The 20,201-nt window shown below is 41.6% G+C and overlaps 1 protein-coding gene across 3 annotated transcripts in view; it reads left to right on the top strand.

Moving 5' to 3' along the window:
• The first annotated feature begins 779 nt into the window (after positions 1-779).
• The window catches only part of lis1a (Lissencephaly-1 homolog A), a 75,493-nt gene continuing 56,071 nt past the window's right edge, over positions 780-20,201 (top strand). Inside the window, 3 exon segments of one of the 3 annotated variants that reach the window (NM_001140383.1) lie at positions 952-1,069; positions 1,186-1,266; positions 1,962-2,102. The gene's annotated coding sequence lies outside the window, so the exon portion shown is untranslated. 3 annotated transcript variants of the gene reach the window in all.

Below are 20,201 nucleotides of genomic sequence, written 5' to 3' on the forward strand. Positions count from 1 at the left end.
ATGGCTGTCTAACTCAACGAGGGTTTGTCAGTTTGTGGTTTCATTCTTCTGTTTTCTCTCTGACCTTGAACTGATGAGATTTCTTCTGCACATTTCTAGTGTTAAAGTCTACTTCCCTGGCTGTGTGGTACCTGTCTGTTGCTCTTTACAAAATAACAATTATATTATTTTTGGTCTTGAGTATGCTTTTGTATTAAAATGAATAAAGAAAACTAGCAAATAACACTTGGCTTGGATTTTTAACAACTACTCATTTACATTTTAGATTGAGATGATGTGATCCGCCCTAATCAAACGTTTCTGTATCCGGCTTCTTTTATTTAACCTTTATTAAACTACGCATGTCAGTTAAGAACAAAATCTTATTTACAATGATGACCTATCCCAGCCAAACCCTAACCCGGACGACGCTGGGCCAATTGTGCGCTGTCCTATGGGACTCCCAATCACGGCCGGTTGTAATACAGCCTGGAATCGAACTAGGGTCTGTAGTGACGCATCTAGCACTGAGATGTAGTGCCATAGACCGCTGTGCCATTCTTGGACATGCAATTAGATGCAGTCATATCATTATCATGCATTTCAATTGTAACGACTGGTTGCTTATCTCTGCTAGCCTACAGGTGACCTGTCACACAAATGTTACACTACGTAATTCATAGACCTATGGCACGTCATCAAGAGAGATCAAATTATGATAACATTCTGGAATCTGAATATCCACTATAAACAGGCGTCAATGACACCATTGACAGAGGCTGGCTAATGATGTGTTGTCAAAAATAGTGAGTGTTTACAGCTATTAAGTAAAATGATGGTAGTTTATCAGTGGGTGTTATTTAAGTAGGGCTGTGAGCGAAGGCGTACGCGCGCGTCGCTGTCAGTTTGCGAACGCAAGCGCGTCACCGACTCCGAAGGCAACTGTGGTAAGTAAAACAAGGATTGGTAGAGAGACAACTCGGCATACTTTGAACTCGAGATCAGAAGTCCCTTAATTTGGAACAAAAAACATCATCTTGGCTTTTATAACTGGCCGAACTTGTTAAAGGTCTTCAGGAGAAACTATAGGGTAAGTGTAAATTATTTTGCATCAGATATTGAGTATCGAAGAAATGCTAGGTGGGGAAAATGACGATGTGGCTGTAATTTTTGCGCCTCCTTTCTATGTCTCAAAATGGCGGACAGGCCGATTGGAGCAGCAGGTAGCTGGTCATCAGAGTTGTAAATGACTGTGCTAACCAACTAGTAGCACTGGTCGATTTGCATGTAAGTAACTTATTAACCTGCTTTAAGTTCCCATTTGATTCTAAGTTGCACCTATTTTTCCAAGTGTTTATCAAATTGATTCGATAATTTGATAAACTTTACAGCTCACTACAAGGCAGCCAGGTAGCTAACTAATGTTGTTCAGACAGTGGAAATAAACATCAATTATGTGTGTAGGTAGCTAACATAATTACGTAGTTTATGCACAGACTTGTTGTAATATCTTTTATCGATGTAGCTAGCTAACTTCTATTTTGCAGAGTACATTGGTGAAGTTCAATTCATTACTTCAACTCGCATTCGAATTGTTAGGCTAGCTACTGTGCGCGCTCTAGTCTAGTCTACCTTGCGTTCGCTTGGCGATCATATGTAGGTCATGATTTGAGACAGTTATTATTAAACATACCGGCTACAAATACTTACCAACTAATGTGTGGTGTTGTCGAGTGTAAAACGACATCTAGCTATCTACTTGAACACTTTGTGACAAGCTAGATAACTTTAGCTAGGTAACGTTACCCACGATTTTAGAATGTTCAATAATGGAAAAGGGCGTATACAATCGGTTGTATTTAATTTATTTTGACAGCTATTTAGTAAGTAACTAGCTTAGTCTAAATATGTTATTTTCCTAGTATTGGCCGAATGTCATGTGAAACAATGGATGTAGTCTGACATTTTGATACCTTTTTTAGCTCCGCTAGCTACCAAGCTAGTTGTATGTTTCCTGTGTAGCCACTGGCTAGCCTACGCCATCCATAACGTTACATCCAGGCAATTGGACAACTTGGAAAACCTTTTGTGATCTGTCATCAGCAAGGCTCTACATTAGACCGGTAACGTTTTTACAGAAATCATTCACTGCAAGTTGGCTCTGTTTCACGAATGATCTAAGTCTGAATTTATGCATTCAGTTTATAAAAATAAGGGTGGAGCACAGTGGTGAAAAAAGAGTTGAAGGAAAACTACAACTTGCATTGACCAATAACTTCAGCTTGAAACCTATGTTTTCTAAAATACTTTTTCCTTTTATTTGGGGATTGATATTGATTGAGGATCTACTATAGTTTCAGTTTGATCACATGTGGGTTGAAAGGCAGTGATACCCTCTATTTGGTTAGAGGAGATGCCACCCCTCTCCTACTGCAGAATGGATCCTTCAGCCTGCATCGCTTTCCACTGAAACTGACAAGTCATTCTCTTCCTCGCCCGCCTTGTGGATGGTACCTCTGTCTTGTTTGTAGCCAGGATCCTTTGCTATACAGTCCTCCGCCCCTTAATGTACCATTTCATCCTGGACAGACCAGAGCTTGGCTACGCCTGTAAGGATTGCTGCAGCAGCTGATGCAACTGAAATGATGATGGAATTGTTTTAGCAGTGGAGCTTCAATTAATAACTCGGTAGCTATATTTCCTCCTTCAGTTGTAGCTAATGTGGTTCTATGGTTTCTATATCTATGCTGGTGAACCCTACTTGGTTGAATAGGTAAAGTCACTTGATGTAAGCAATCAGAGATGTTGACGTTGTAAGATCTGATAATAGGCTACTTGTTTGTGGTTGCTGGCTTGACAACCTTCCAGACTCAGTTAGAAAATAAAGCACATTATTATCATGAGAATATAAACACGTGCTGCCTCAAACGTATCTATTGTTGTGCAAAATGGCTAATCAGTAATCATTGAAATTGTTTCTCATAATGGCCTCAATACACACATGCTGTATTTGGCTGTTATCAGAGGTGGGACTATGTCAACTGGACTGAATGTTCAGCCTGCCTTTCAGTTCTTTGAGTAGTACCTGACCAATAGCGACATCGAAAATTTGTTTTTTCAGGTTGCTCTGGGGAGGGTGTTTCATTACCCTCTGTGGAGGAGGAGGCAGGGTAAGGGAGAGGATGAGGCAGGGTGTGTCATTTTTGTTAATGCCGAGTGTCTCACTGACAGTCAGCACCAGATGCCCACGTTACCCTGATTTGCGCTCCAGCCCAGAGGTCACAGTAGGATGGTGGCTGACCTTCAGCACAGGAGGACTGGTCTAACACACACACACACACACACACACACACACACACACACACACTGCTAGTAATGACCTGCCAGGCCAGCAGCTCCCCTCCTTTCTCTGGATCGGGGACAGCCAGGTTGGGTTCACCTTCACATGACGGCTTGGTGCCACTGCTCATTCAATGGGTTTGTATTGGAAATAAGTCTTTCCAGGATTCTGTAATCCCACATATTTTTATCAATAATTTCCTGCATATTATGCGAGGACTTGGAGATCACTGCACTATTTCCGCATAAGTCAAATCATCGTAATATTGTTGCATAAAACTGACCCATCACCGCAGTACAAAAAGGCCTGCTATTTCAACCTATCACTGCACATTTACTGCATAATTTGGTTCAATCAAGCCAACTCTCACCCAAGAATGTTCCCCAAATTTGTCAATAAATGCATATGTCAGAATTGCCTTAGCAAAATCAGGCATTTTTGCCAGAAAATCCTGGGAAGACTGGGAAATATTTTGACAGTATGTGTAATATCTGTCATCTCATGCCATTGTTCTATATAGCAGCTTGATTCCCAAATCCTGTAATGCATAACTAAAAATGGATAATGTCTTTATCCTTGATTTGCACAGTGCACTGCATAGCCTACATGGATCAATTGAAAATGTACTGAAAACCCTTAATTTTGTCTTTGTTCTCATCAGTTTAATGTTGGCCTATGCAGTCAACTTGGATTTGTTAAGTAGCCTTATTCTATGCAATTTTGGTGCATTTTAAAGCACTTTGAGATTAATTATGTAATGAATAGCATTATAAAAGTTTGTCTTGAGTCAGTGTTTTAGCTACCACTCACTGATGTGTTGCCCTGGCCTGTAGCAGCACCTCTTCTCAGATTCTCCCAGTCCTGTTTGTAGCACAGACCACAGTGTTGCTTCTGAGCACAGCACTTCCCCAGAGGATGTTTACTTTGATCTGCTAATCATGGCTTTTCTATCAGGGGATTCTGACAGCATTGATGGCCAGACCATGCTTTATTGGCTTCACTTTGCTTCTCGGCAGCAGCAGTGCACATTCAGTCACTGCACTCGATCATGGTTCCTCCCTCCTGCCATCTGTTTCAATTGGACTGCTTAAATATGCATGGAAGGAAGAATAGCCAAGATTGACTTCTCTCACAACTCTCGCTAGGATGTGGCTTGTCAACAAGGCTAAGATATGTTCCGTTTATGTGTTAAGTTTAAGAATGAATGCTTTATGTGAATGAATAGTAGCAGCAGCTTTCCATTTTATCCCTGGATACTTTAGCTTGTATAATAGCCATTGCAGCCAGCCCAGTTGATAACCCCTGGAAGACTGCACTGTGTGCCAGATGTTCAATCCCGTCATTAGCAATTAGTGATAAAGCTCTTCAAATAATTTCTGCAGGAGTGCCCTGCCCGCCTAGAAGGGAAATACTGTGCAAAGCTGGTAATTATTTACAGAATAACTAGCTCAAATCCCATCTGCATGTATGTAGCCTAGGCTATGTTGGAGGTTCTGGCTGTTCCAGCTGTTATTTTAGAAGAGATTTCACCCCCCCCCCAACATGCTGGTGTTATGGCAGGGCAGCTTATTCAGTGTGTTGGTGCGTGATGATAGCGGGGTGATCAGGCAGTGGCTTGGGTGGTTGTTGTCCCCGATTTATCTTTTTGGCTTTCCTGTGACATTGGGTGGTGTAGGGGTCCTGGAGGGCAGGTAGTTTGCCCCCGGTGATGCGTTGTGCTGACCTCGCTACCCTCTGGAGAGCCTTGCGGTTGTGGGCGGAGCAGTTGCCGTACCAGGCAGTGATACAGCCCGACAGGATGCTCTCGATTGTGCACCCGTAAAACCCTCAAACTTTTATGTGCCAAAACAAATTTCTTCAGCCTCCTGAGCTTGAGAAGGCGCTGTTGATGTAGCGCCTTCTTCACCACACTGTCTGTGTGGGTGGACCATTTCAGTTTGTCCGTGATGTGTACGCCGAGGAACTTGGACGTTTTCCACCTTCTCCACTACTGTCCCGTTGATGTGGATGGGGTGTGCTCCCTCTGCTGTTTCCTGAAGTCCACGATCATCTCCTTTGTTTTGTTGAGTGTGAGGTTATTTTCCAGACACCACACTCCGAGGGCTCTCACCTCCTCCCTATAGGCTGTCTCGTCATCGTTGGTATTCAAGCCTACTACTGTTGTCATCTGCAAACTTGATGATTGTGTTGGAGGCGTGCTTGGCCATGTAGTCATGGGTGAACAGGGAGTACAGGAGGGGGCTGAGCACACACCCTTGTGGGGCCCCAGAGTGGAGGATCAGCGGAGTGGAGGTGATGTTTCCTACCTTCACCACCTGGGTGCGGCTCGTCAGGAAGTCCAGGACCCAGTTGCACAGTGTGGGGTTGAGACCCATGGTCTCGAGCTTAATGACGAGCTTGGAGGGTACTGTGGTGTTGAATGCTGAGCTGTAATCGATGAACAGCATTCTTACATAGGTATTCCTCTTGTCCAGGTGGGTTAGGGCAGTGCAGTGTGATTGCATCTGTGGACTAAAGGTCGACCGATTTAATTGGGGCTGATTTCATAAGTTTTCATAACAATCGGTAATCGGTTTTTTTTTTGGGCACTTTTTTTTTTAACCTTTATTTAACTAGGCAAGCCAGATTAACCTGTTAGGGATAGGGGGCAGTATTTACACGGCCGGATAAAAAACGTACCCGATTTAATCTGGTTATTACTACTGCCCAGAAACTAGAATATGCATATAATTATTGGCTTTGGATAGAAAACACCCTAAAGTTTCTAAAACTGTTTGAATGGTGTCTGAGTATAACAGAACTCATATGGCAGGCAAAAACCTGATAATATTCCTTACAGGAAGTGGCCTGTCTGACAATTTCTTGGGCTTCTTGACTCTCTTTATTTAAAACTGAGGATCTTTGCTGTAACGTGACACTTCCTACGGCTCCCATAGGCTCTAAGAACCCGGGAAAAAGCTGAATGATGTCTTTGCAGCCCCTTGCTGAAAAACATTAGCGCATTTGGATGGTGGTCGATCAGAGTACAATGAGACTGAGGCGCGTGCACGAGGCGAGCCCATGTTTTTATTTTCTCTGAATTTGAACTAAAACAACGACTCCCGGTCGGAATATTATTGCTTTTTTTACGAGAAAAATGGCATAAAAATTGATTTTAAACAGCGGTTGACATGCTTCGAAGTACGGTAATGGAATATTTAGAATTTTTGTCACGAAACGCGTCGGGCGCGTCACCCTTATTTACCCTTCGGATAGTGTCTTGAACGCACAAACAAAACAGAGGATATTTGAACAAAACTATGGATTATTTTGAACCAAACCAACATTTGTTATTGAAGTAGAAGTCCTGGGAGTGCATTCTGACGAAGAACAGCAAAGGTAATCACATTTTTCTAATAGTAAATCGGAGTTTGGTGAGGGCTAAACTTGGTGGGTGTCTAAATAGCTAGCCCGTGATGGCTGGGCTATCTACTCAGAATATTGCAAAATGTGCTTTCGCCGAAAAGCTATTTTAAAATTGGACATAGCGATTGCATAAAGGAGTTCTGTATCTATAATTCTTCAAATAATTATGTTTTTTGTGAACGTTTATCTTGAGTAATTTAGTAAATTCACCGGAAGTTTGCGGGGGGGTATGCTAGTTCTGAACGGCACATGCTAATGTAAAAAGCTGTTTTTTGATATAAATATGAACTTGATTGAACAAAACATGCATGTATTGTATAACATAATGTCCTAGGGTTGTCATCTGATGAAGATAATCAAAGGTTAGTGCTGCATTTAGCTGTGGTTCGGGTTTATGTGACATATGCTAGCTTGAAAAATGGGTGTCTGATTATTTCTGGCTGGGTACTCTGCTGACATAATCTAATGTTTTGCTTTCGTTGTAAAGCCTTTTTGAAATCGGACAGTGTGGTCAGATTAACGAGAGTCTTGTCTTTAAAATGGTGTAAAATAGTCATATGTTTGAGAAATTGAAGTAATAGCATTTCTAAGGTATTTGAATAACGCGCCACGGGATTCCACTGGCTGTTGAGTAGGTGGGATAGCCCAGAGAGGTTAAGAACACATTCTTATTTTCAATGACGGCCTAGGAACGGGGGTTAACTGCCTTGTTCAGGAGGGATTAGGGGGTTCGTTTTTGCAACCTTCTGGTTACTAGTCCAATGCTCTAACCACCTGCCTTACATTGCACTCCACGAGGAGCCTGCATGGCAGGCTGACTACCTGTTACGCGAGGGCAGCAAGAAGCCAAGGTAAGTTGCTAGCTAGCATTAAACGTATCTTATAAAAAACGATCAATCTTAACATAATCACTAGTTAACTACACATGGTTGATGATATTACTAGTTTATCTAACGTGTCCTGCGTTGCATATAATCGATGCGGTGCCTGTTCATTTCTCTTTGAATCACAGCCTACTTCGACAAACGGGTGATTTAACAAGCGCATTTGCGAAAAAAGCACTGTCGTTGCACCAATGTACCTAACCATAAACGTCAATGGCTTTCTTTAACCTCTTACATCTAGACGTTCCGCTATCGGAACACCTGCTCCAATATCCAATGATAGGCGTGGCGCGAATTACAAATTCCTCAAAAATACAAAAACTTCAATTTTTCAAACATATGACTATTTCACAGCATTTTAAAGACAAGACTCTCCTTTATCTAACCACACTGTCCGATTTCAAAAAGGCTTTACAACGAAAGCAAAACATTATTTCTGGCTTGGTACTCTGCTGACAATCTAATCAGACACCCATTTTTCAAGCTAGCATATAATGTCACAAAAACCCAGAAGACAGCTAAATGCAGCACTAACCTTTGATCTTCATCAGATGACACACCTAGGACATTATGTTATACAATACATGCATGTTTTGTTCAATCAAGTTCATATTTATATCAAAAAACAGCTTTTTACATTAGCATGTGACGTTCAGAACAAGCATACCCCCCGCAAACTTCCGGGGAATTTGCTAACAATTTACTAAATTACTCACGATAAACGTTCACAAAAAGCATAACAATTATTTTAAGAATTATAGATACAGAACTCCTCTATGCACTCGATATGTCCGATTTTAAAATAGCTTTTTGGTGAAAGCACATTTTGCAATATTCTAAGTACATAGCCCAGGCATCACGGGCTAGCTATTTAGACACCTGGCAAGTTTAGCACTCACCAATATGAGATTTACTATTATAAAAGTTTGATTACCTTTTGTTGTCTTCGTCAGAATGCACTCCCAGGACTGCTACTTCAATAACAAATGTTGGTTTGGTCCAAAATAATCCATCGTTATATCCGAATAGCGGCGTTTTGTTCGTGCGTCCCAGACACTATCCGAAATGGTAAATCAGGGTCGCGCGCATGGCGCAATTTGTGACAAAAAAAATCTAAATATTCCATTACCGTACTTCGAAGCATGTCAACCGCTGTTTAAAATCCATTTTTATGCCATTTTTCTCGTAAAAAAGCGATAATATTCTGACCGGGAATGTCCATTTAGCTAAACAGAGGAAAGAAAACAAAGCTTTCGGTCGACGCGGGCACGAGCCTGAGTCTCACAGTACTGTAACCAGCCACTACCCAAACGCGCTACTTTGTTTCAGCCAGAGCCTGCAAAGCCACGATTCAGCGTTTTGCCGCCTTCTGAGAGCCTATGACAGCCGTAGGAAGTGTCACGGGACAGCTAAGATCCTCACTCTTCAATAAACAGAGACAAGAAGAACGACACCTTGTCAGACAGGCCACTTCCTGCATGAAATCTTCTCAGGTTTTTGCCTGCCATTTGAGGTCTGTTATACTCAGACACCATTCAAATAGTTTTAGAAACTTTAGGGTGTTTTCTATCCAAAGCCAATAATTATATGCATATTCTAGTTACTGGGCAGGAGTAGTAACCAGATTAAATCGGGTACGTTTTTTATCCAGCCGTGAAAATACTGCCCCCTAGCCATAACAGGTTAAAATCAATACACAAGTATATATTTTTAAACCTGCATATTTAGTTACTATTGCCTGCTAACATGAAATTGTCACTTCTCTTGCGTTCTTTGCCTGGCTCGTTGCGAACTAATTTGCCGGAATTTTACTTAATTATGACATACCATTGAAGGTTGTGCAATGTAACAGGAATATTTAGACTTAGGGATGCCACCCGTTAGATAAAATACGGACCGGTTCTGTATTTCACTGAAAGAAAAAAGCGTTTTGTTTTCGAGATGATAGTTTCCGGATTCGACCATATTAATGACCTAAGGCTTGTATTTTTGTGTGTATTATAATTACGTCTATGATTTGATAGAGCAGTCTGACTGAGCGGTGGTAGGCACCAGCAGGCTCGTAAGCATTCATTCAAAATAGCACTTTCGTGCGTTTTGCCAGCAGCCCTTCGCAATGCATTGCGCTGTTTATGACTTCAAGCCTGTCAACTCCCAAGATTAGGCTGGTGTAACTGATGTGAAATGGCTAGCTAGTTAGCGGGTGCGCGCTAATTGCGTTTCAAACGTCACTCGCTCTGAGACTTGGGAGTGGTTGTTCCCCTTGCTCTGCATGGGTAACGCTGCTTCGAGGGTGGATGTTGTCGATGTGTTCATGGTTCGAGCCCAGGTAGGAGCGAGGAGAGGGACGGAAGCTATACTGTTACACTGACAATACTAAAGTGCCAATAAGAACATCCAATAGTCAAAGGTATATGAAATACAAATCGTATAGAGAGATTGTCCTATAATTCCTATAATAACTACAACCTAAAACTTCTTACCTGGGAATATTGAAGACTCATGTTAAAAGGAACCACCAGCTTTCATATGTTCCCATGTTCTGAGCAAGGCACTTAAACGTTAGCTTTCTTACATGGCACATATTGCACTTTTACTTCTCCAACACTTTGTTTTGCATTATTTAAACCAAATTGAACAAGTTTCATTATTTATGAGGCTAAATTGATTTTGATGTGTTATATTAAGTTAAAATAAGTGTTCATTCAGTATTGTTGTAATTGTCATTACAAATGTAAAAAAATTGGCCGATTAATCGGCAGCAACTTTTTTGGGCCTCCAATAATCAGTATCGGCGTTGAAAAATCATAATCGGTCGACCTCTACTGTGGACCTATTGGGGAGATAAGCAGATTGGAGTGTGTCTAGAGTGTCAGGTATGGTGGTGATATGATCCTTGACCAGTCTCAAACACTTCATGATGACGGAATTGAGTGCTACAGAGCGATGGTAGTTTAGCTCAATGGTGGCCCTTCTTGAAGCATGTGGAAACAGCAGACTGGGATAGGGTTTGATTGAATATGTCTGTAAACACACCAGCCAGCTAGTCTGTGCGTGCTCTGAGGACGCGGCTAGGGATGCTGTCTGGGCCGGTAGCCTTGCGAGGGTTAACAGGTTTATGTTTTACTCATGTTGGCTGTGGTGAAGGAGAGTCTGTAGGTTTTGGTAGCGGGCAGTGTCAGTGGCACTGTATTGTCCTCAAAGCGAGCAAAGAAGTTGTTTACTTCGTCTGGGAGCAAGACATCGGTGTCTGCGATTGGGATGGTTTTCTTTTTTGTAATCTGTGATTGACTGTAGACCCTGCCACATACATCTTGTTTCTGAGCTGTTGAATTGCGACTCAACTTTGTCTCTATACTGACGCATAGCTTGTTTGATTGCCTTGCGGAGGGAATAGCTACTCTTTGTATTCGGTCATGTTTCCAGTCGCCTTGCCATGATTAAACACAGTGGTTTGCGCTTTCTGTTTTGCGCGTATGCTGCCATCATTCCACAGTTTCTGGTTAGGGAAGGTTTTAATAGTCACCGTGGGTACAACATCACCGATGCACTTGTTAACCTCTCTAGGCTAGGCGGGACGAATTCGTCCCACCTACGTAACAGCCACTGCTATCTGGTGGCGCGATTTTCAAAACCTTAAAAATCCTATTACTTCAATTTCTCAAACATATGACTATTTTACAGCCATTTAAAGATAAGACTCTCGTTAATCTAACCACACTGTCCGATTTCAAAAAGGCTTTACAACGAAAGCAAAACATTAGATTATGTCAGCAGAGTACCAAGCCAGAAATAATCAGACACCCATTTTTCAAGCCAGCATATAATGTCACCAAAACCCAGAAGACAGCTAAATGCAGCACTCACCTTTGATCTTCATCAGATGACAACCCTAGGACATTATGTTATACAATACATGCATGTTTTGTTCAATCAAGTTCATATTTATATCAAAAACCAGCTTTTTACATTAGCATGTGACGTTCAGAACTAGCATACCCCCCGCAAACTTCCGGGGAATTCGCTAACATTTTACTAAATTACTCACGATAAACGTTCACAAAAAGCATAACAATTATTTTAAGAATTATAGATACAGACCTCTATGCACTCGATATGTCCGATTTTAAAATAGCTTTTTGGTGAAAGCACATTTTGCAATATTCTAAGTACATAGCCCAGCCATCACGGGCTAGCTATTTAGACACCCGGCAAGTTTAGCCTTCACCAAAATCAGATTTACTATTATAAAAGTTTGATTACCTTTTGTTGTCTTCGTCAGAATGCACTCCCAGGACTGCTACTTCAATAACAAATGTTGGTTTGGTCCAAAATAATCCATCATTATATCCGAATAGCGGCGTTTTGTTCGTGCGTCCCAGACACTATCCGAAATGGTAAATCAGGGTCGCGCGCATGGCGCAATTCGTGACAAAAAATGTCTAAATATTCCATTACCGTACTTCGACGCATGTCAACCGCTGTTTAAAATCAATTTTTATGCAATTTATCTCGTAAAAAAGCGATAATATTCCGACCGGGAATCTCCTTTTCGGCAAACAGAGGAAAAATCACAAAGACGGGGGCGGTCGGGTCACGCGCCTAAGCCCACAGTCCCTTGATCGGCCACTTGAGAAAGGCGATAATGTGTTTCAGCCTGGGGCTGGAATGACGACATTGTTTTTTCCCGGGCTCTGAGCGCCCATGGAAGACGTAGGAAGTGTCACGTTAGAGCAGAGATCCTTTGTAAAAGATAGAGATGGCAAAGAAGTTCAAGAAATGGTCAGACAGGCCACTTCCTGTAAAGGAATCGCTCAGGTTTTGACCTGCCATTTGAGTTCTGTTATACTCACAGACACCATTCAAACAGTTTTAGAAACTTTGGAGTGTTTTCTATCCAAAGCCAGTAATTATATGCATATTCTAGTTACTGGGCAGGAGTAGTAACCAGATTAAATCGGGTACGTTTTTTATCCAGCTGTGAAAATACTGCCCCCTAGCCATAACAGGTTAAACCGTTCGGACGCTACAGAAGATCTGTGGGAAGAACGATTATCGGGATGTTTCATGGTCTGATAAACACAGCTCCAGCTCTTTCACTGCAGATGCGTAAGTGTGACATTGGCAAATGCTGGTATCTCTAGCTTAAACTGGCGGGTTTCGATTAAAAAAATTACTTAATTACCTAATATAAAATTCCAGGTCCGTCAACTAAAATGTGCATATGCGAGTTAAATGGTCGCACTGTAGAGCCCTGCCTGACCACAGGGGAAAGTTGGAGAACTCTGAACAAAGACACACACATCATCTTGGCTATGATGATAATCAAGATTATTGGCATAGTCTGCTGCTGTTTCACTATTGAAATCATTCAGCAGGCCGTTTTTAAACTGTTCCTGGGTCGCTAATTATTGGTTACCAGGTTGTTAGATAGCTAGGTAACATGACTGAACAGCGTTTGGTAATGTAGCTATCTAACAACCTGGTAACCTGACAGTAGGTCTAGGCAAATGTGATTGGCATGGAAAGAAAGGAAAGGGTTCTGCTACTCATGAGATGTGACACAATGACATGCAGATCATTATGCATGTATAGTCCTTTCTCCCAGTCCTCCAGCCAAGTCACAGGTAGGCCCAAACAAATATTGGCAAATCAGCCATTCTATGCAGTTTCCTATTATACACTGAACAATATGAAGTTAAATTCAATGTTTTGTATTGCGTGTGAATTGTGAATTTCAGTGACAGGTTTTTGCGTAGCACATGCGCAGAACGTTTGGAAAACGGGAACGAGCATCTGGGGGACGTGGCGAACAGGATGCTAGAACTTATTTTTTTCCCCCCCTGTGATATCGCGATATGTCTTGATATTGTGTTACTTGGCCTGGTATTATACCGTTAGTAAAATGTTGGTATTGTGACAACACTAACTCCAACAGTGTAGTTACTACTGACAAAGAATGTTAGAGCAATGTTGAACACAATACACAAATTACACACAGAGAAGCCAGCTATTAATAGTAAAAAATATCTAGTTTGTGAAATCAACATGTTAGGTTGCACTACAGTCATTTAGCAGGCTCTTATCCAGAGCAAGCCTACTGCTTTCATGTTACCAGCCATGTAGCCCCTGCCTGGAGTGTATGACACATGGGAGCAACCATGTGTCATACAGTGTTCTATCTGCAACGTTGTGAACGATTCACCTCACTGAACAAACCCCTGAGACTTTCCCCCTGCAGTCAGTGTATGACAGGGTGGTTACCGCTGGCACGGTGATGACATCAGTGTTCATAGGTCAGGTGGTGCCCAGGGCACTTCACATTCACAGCAGAGTTCAAGCCAAAGCCCCATGTATCTTTCCTCTAGCTATCTGCTGCTGATAGCCAGTTCTGACTGCACTGCTACATCAGTGTCAAGTCCACCAACTGCTGATAAAGAACCACTGATTCCGGTATTCCTCGTTGCTGGTTTTGTGTAGAATCTATTGTATGGCTGACCCCATTTAGTTGACTGGTCAAAAAATGTAAAAAAAAAAATGGTTTGATTGGCTGTTGGTCGACCAAATTGTTTTTTGATGAGCTGTGGCAAATAAACAAATGTAATGGCACACTTGTTTGAGTGGACTAATCCATTGTTGAGGCCACAGGCATGGCACACCAGTATCACCAGTTGTACATTTACCGTTAATTACTATAGTTTCTCACCTACAGTTATAGTTTGTCTTTTCTTTGCCTCAAAAAGGTAAAGTCGGTTTTTAAATCATTGAAAAAAGGCTACGTTGAGGAACTATTGTCAATTTGAGCGATCTTTCTCTTTCTACAACCACTCAGCATGAAAGGTGAAAAAAATGTCATAAAGGCCTACCTGATTATTTACTTATGCAAATGGGGTACTGCTGTGTCTGTCTGTCAGGAGTTCACTGGTGCAGTAAACTGAGGGCCCAGAATATTTTATAAAATTGTTCCAGTTTGCTAGAGCAAGCTTCAGGCCAGACCCAAGTTAATAGTTGATACAATGTTTCAAGTCCCTTGCAGACAGGCCCTGCATAGCAAATGTGATTTATAGGATATATATTTTTGTCATGCTATTTTCTAACTGTGGGCTGCAATGTTTTTATTTATTGGCAATGGTAATAGAAGTTTTAGATTTTTCATTTAGATTTGATTAACCACATGACATTCATTTTGAGATATGAAGACTTCATTATAAATGAAAATAATAACTGGCACGCAGATCAGTAGAGATGGTATGATAACTTGGAACCGCTGGTGTAGCATATTACCTTCAACTAGAAGTTGCCTAATGGCAGAATCTGGGAAGGCCAGCAGCAGCGGGAGGAAGAGGGGCTGGTCTGGAACAGGATTTTTTTTGTCTTCTGGTTAGGCTATAATCACTGGCTCCTTTAATTTGTCTTAATTTTTAATTGCTGTGCTTAAGCATCAGACAGTAACCTACATATAGTGGATTTTATTCAAACATAGTGTGTCTGGAAAAATACATATTTAAAAAAAAATGTCTACCAATGAATTGGTCGAAAGGACAGATGACTCGGTCAACCAAGATTTTTTGTTAGGGACAGCCCTAATCTATTGACTAGGCACCCTCTGCTTTTATACGTTTTGTCTCTAGATTTGATGTAGGTACTTCTCCTGCTGCTCTGTCAAAGGGTTCCCTTTCTCTTGTAAAAAAGCAACAGGTGGAAATTCCCCAGCCTTAGGGTCACCTAGGCTACAAGTTGACTGATATAAGGAATGTATTGAATGTTCTTCCAGTAGGTTACAATTAGAGGTCGACCGATTAATCACAATGGCCGAATTATTTTCTTTATTTATTTTCTTAATTTTTTTTAAATTTAGGGCCGATTTTCAAGTTTTCATAACAATCGGTAATCTTTTTTTTTTTTACCATATTAATGACCTACGGCTCGTATTTCTGTGTGTTTATATTATAATTAAGTCTTGATATTTGATAGAGCAGTCTGACTGAGTGGTGGTAGGCAGCAGCAGGCTCGTAAGCATTCATTCAAACTGCACTTTCCTTCGTTTGCCAGCACCTTTTCGCAATGCTTGAAGCACGGTGCTGTTTATGACTTCAAGCCTATCAACTCCTGAGATTAGGCAGGAAATACTATAGTGCCTATAAGAACATCCAATAGTCAAAGGTCTATGAAATACAAATGGTATAGAGAGAAATAGTCCTATAATAACTACAACCTAAAACTCGGAATATTGACGACTCAAGTTAAAAGAACCTTTTCATATGTTCTGAGCAAGGAACTTAAACGTTAGCTTTTTTACACGGCACATATTGCACTTTTACTTTCTTCTCCAACACTTTGTTTTTGCATTATTTATTGTATTATATTAAGTTAACCTCTTGGGGCTAGGTGGGACGCTAGCGTGCCACCCGTGGTGCACTCCATCAACAGCAGGTGCATTTCAAGAGCGGCAAATTTGAATCCAAATAAATGTCAAAATTCAAATTTTTCAAAAATACAACTATGTTACACCATTTGAAAGATAAACATCTCCTTAATCTAACCACGTTTTACGATTTCAAAAAGGTTTTACGGCGAAAGCATAAATTTAGAGTATGTTAGGACAGTACATTTACAAGAGTTGTGTGTAATGTTTTGTCAAGTCAAAGACAGGGTCACCAAAACCATAAAACCAGCTAAAATGATGCACTAACCTTTTACAATCTCCATCAGATGACACTCCTAGGACATTATGTTAGACAATGCATGCATTTTTAGTTCTATCAAGTTGATATTTATATCCAAAAACAGCGTTTTACTATGGCATTGATGTTGAGGAAATCGTTTCCCTCCAATAACCGGCAGTCAAGTCAGCGTCACAAATTAAATAATTAAAATTAGAAAACATTGGTAAAATATTATATTGTCATTTAAAGAATTATAGATTTACATCTTTTGAACGCAATCAACTTGCCAGATTTAAAAATAACCTTACTGGGAAATCACACTTTGCAATAATCTGAGCACTGTGCCCAGAAAAATACGCGTTGCGATACAGACTAGACGTCATGTTGGGGAGATCTAAAATCGAAAATACTATGTAAATAATCCATTACCTTTGATTCTCTTCATCAGATGTCACTTCCAGGTATCACAGGTCCATAACGAATGTAGTTTTGTTCAAAAAAGCTCATCATTTATGTCCAAAAATCTCCGTCTCGTTAGCACATGATGTAAGCCAGCCGGACTTCTCGTCATGAACGAGGGGAAAAAATATATTTCCGTTCGTTCAAACATGTCAAACGTTGTATAGCATAAATCATTAGGGCCTTTTTTAACCAGAACATGAATAATATTCAAGGTGGACGAATGCATAGTCTTTTATAACGTATTGGAACGAGGGTACCCAACATGAAGTAGCGCGCCAGGTGTCTAATGGGACATCACCGTTCCATGGCTCTTGTTCGGTCAGATCTCCCTCCAGAAGACTCAAAACACTTTGTAAAGGCTGGTGACATCTAGTGGAAGCAATAGGAAGTGCCAAAATATTCCTAAACCCCTGTGTTTTTCAATGGGATAGGTTTAAAGTCAATACAACACATCAGGTATCCACTTCCTGTCAGAAAATGTCTCAGGGTTTTCCCTGCCAAATGAGTTCTGTTATACTCACAGACACCATTCAAACAGTTTTGGAAACTTTAGTGTTTTCTATCCATATATAATAAGTATATGCATATTCTAGTTACTGGGTAGGATTAGTAACCAGATTAAATCGGGTACATTTTTTTTATCCAGACGTGCAAATGCTGCCCCCTAGACCCAACAGGTTAAAATAAGTGTTCATTCATTGCCTGCGTCCGTAATGGGTCCGCGGTCAAACTACCACCCCTCATCACTGTCAAAAGCTCCCTCAAACACTTCAGCGAGCAGGCCTTTTTAATCGACCTGGCCCGGGTATCCTGGAAGGATATTGACCTCATTCCGTCAGTAGAGGATGCCTGGTTATTCTTTAAAAGTGCTTCCCTCACCATCTTAAATAAGCATGCCCCATTCAAAAAATGTAGAACCAGGAACAGATATAGCCCTTGGTTCACTCCAGACCTGACTGCCCTTGACCAGCACAAAAACATCCTGTGGTGTTCTGCATTAGTAGCACAAACTCAAAAGTTCTGGGACACTGTAAAGTCCATGGAGAATAAGAGCACCTCCTCCCAGCTGCCCACTGCACTGAGGCTAGGAAACACTGTCACCACTGATAAATCCACGATAATTGAATTTCAATAAGCGTTTTTCTACGGCTGGTCATGCTTTCCACCTGGCTACCCCTACTCCGGTCAACAGCTCTGCACCCCCCACAGCAACTCGCCCAAGCCTCCCCCATTTCTCCTTCACCCAAATCCAGATGGCTGATATTCGGAAAGAGCTGCATAATCTGGACCCCTACAAATCAGCTGGGCTAGACCCTCTCTTTCTAAAATTATCCGCCGCCATTGTTGCAACCCCTATTACTAGCCTGTTCAACCTCTCGTGTCGTCTGAGATCCCCAAAGATTGGAAAGCTGCCGCGGTTATCCCCCTCTTCAAAGGGGGAGACACCCTAGACCCAAACTGTTAGAAAGGCAGGGTAGGATAGATATAGGTCTAAGGTCGTCGAAAGCCAAGTTAACAAACAGATCACTGACCATTTCGAATCCCACTGTACCTTCTCTGCTATGCAATCTGGTTTCCGAGCTGGTCATGGGTGCACCTCAGCCACGCTCAAGGTACTAAACGACGACATAACCGCCATCGATAAAAGACAATACTGTGCAGCCGTATTCATCGACCTGGCCAAGGCTTTTGACCCTGTCAATCACCGCATTCTTATCGGCAGACTCAACAGCCTTTGTTTCTCAAATGACTGCCTCGCCTGGTTCACCAACTACTTCTCAGAGTTCAGTGTGTCAAATCGGAGGGCCTGTTGTCCGGATCTCTGGCAGTCTCTATGGGGGTGCCACGGTTCAATTCTCGGGCCGACTCTTCTCTGTATACATCAATGATGTCACTCTTGCTGCTGGTGATTCTTTGATCCACTTCTACGCAGGCGACACCATTTTGTATGCTCTTCTTTGGACGCTGTGTTAACTAACCTCCAGACGAATTCCATACAACACTGCTTCCGTGCTAAATTGTAATTATTTCGATGCTATGGCCTATTTATTGCCTTACCTCCCATATCTTCATTTGCACGCACTGTATATAGACTTTTCTATTGTTATTGACTGTACGTTTGTTTATTTCCATGTGTAACTCTGTCGCACTGCTTTGCTTTATCTTGGCCAGGTCATAGTTGTAAATGAGAACTTGTTCTCAACTGGCCTACCTGGTTAAATAAAAAATCATCGGTCGACCTCTAGTTTCAACGCCTCTCCCCTATTTGCCAAAATAGTTTGTGTATGCATTGATATGTAGGCTACGTGCGTTTATATATAAAAAAAATAATAATAATGTACGCTCGGTCCTTGAGCAGTTGTCTATGTTCTGTATTATGTCATTCTGTATTATGTTTTGTGTGGGACCCAGGAAGAGAAGCTGCTGCTTTTGCAACAGCTAATGGGGATCCTAATAAAACACATACTAGTCAACGCAGGGCACTGTGCCTTGGGGTCACCCTGTCCTGGGTGCTATGTTGAAGCAAAGGCTGGAATTGATCTTCTCTTCCAATGCTCTCCTCATTTACCTCTGTCGTTGTTGAGAGGGAAATGAGGAGTAGGGACACGGAATGCATTGGAGGAGTAGAAGCCCAGGAATCAAGGAAAATACTTTGAGATTCCCCCTTAGCATTTAACAGCTGTGTTTTGTTTACTGGTCTGGGTGAGACGACGTGATCCTGCTCCCAGTAGACTAAGAGGCTTACCATGGCGGATGGCCGTGGTTGTAAACTCAGGTTAATCCTAAGTACCATCAATTGGTTCCTGAGTGTAGTATGTTTTCCTGTATGCTTGGAAGTACTCAAGCCCTCTTACTTTGAGTTTGTATAAAATTAAGTAATAGATGAGATGTTTAGAAACCATGAGACCAAAAAGGCGATTGATTGAATTATTAAAATAATTATTTGAGCCCTGTTTTGAAGCCCTTGTCAGTTGATTTAATTTGTTTTATCATCAGCCAATTCTGAGGGAAATGGAGAAATTAGTTTGGGTCTGCCTGGAGATTTGGCTGTACAGTCGGCCATTAGTCTGTCCTGCTTTCTACTGTTCTATTGGACATTGGGATGGGAACTGAAGTGGGCTGCCTGCAGCTGGATGAATCTGGGTCATCTCTCTATCCTACATGTGTCGAACTCCCTACAGGGGGAACCAAGGGCTCCAGACTAAACGGTCACCGTGACATGACCAGGCTACCTCAAAGGGCTGGAGTAGTGGGGTGTTGTTGGTGGGAAGGTAGAAGAGTGGGGTTACAGGGAATGTTGAACAGGTGACACACCTGATGAAAATAAGGATGTTTTGAATTCTTGCTGGGTGTCACATTGTGTTGACCAAGCCTTAAGTATATTACATTCTATTGATTCAAGAGGTCAGCTGCATTATTGTGACCTCTCCATATCTTTCTGGTTCTCAGTAGTGTGACGAGACG

The sequence above is a fragment of the Salmo salar genome, chromosome 09, assembly GCF_965601325.2.
Source record: "Salmo salar chromosome 09, fSalSal1, whole genome shotgun sequence".
NCBI classification, from domain to species: domain Eukaryota; kingdom Metazoa; phylum Chordata; class Actinopteri; order Salmoniformes; family Salmonidae; genus Salmo; species Salmo salar.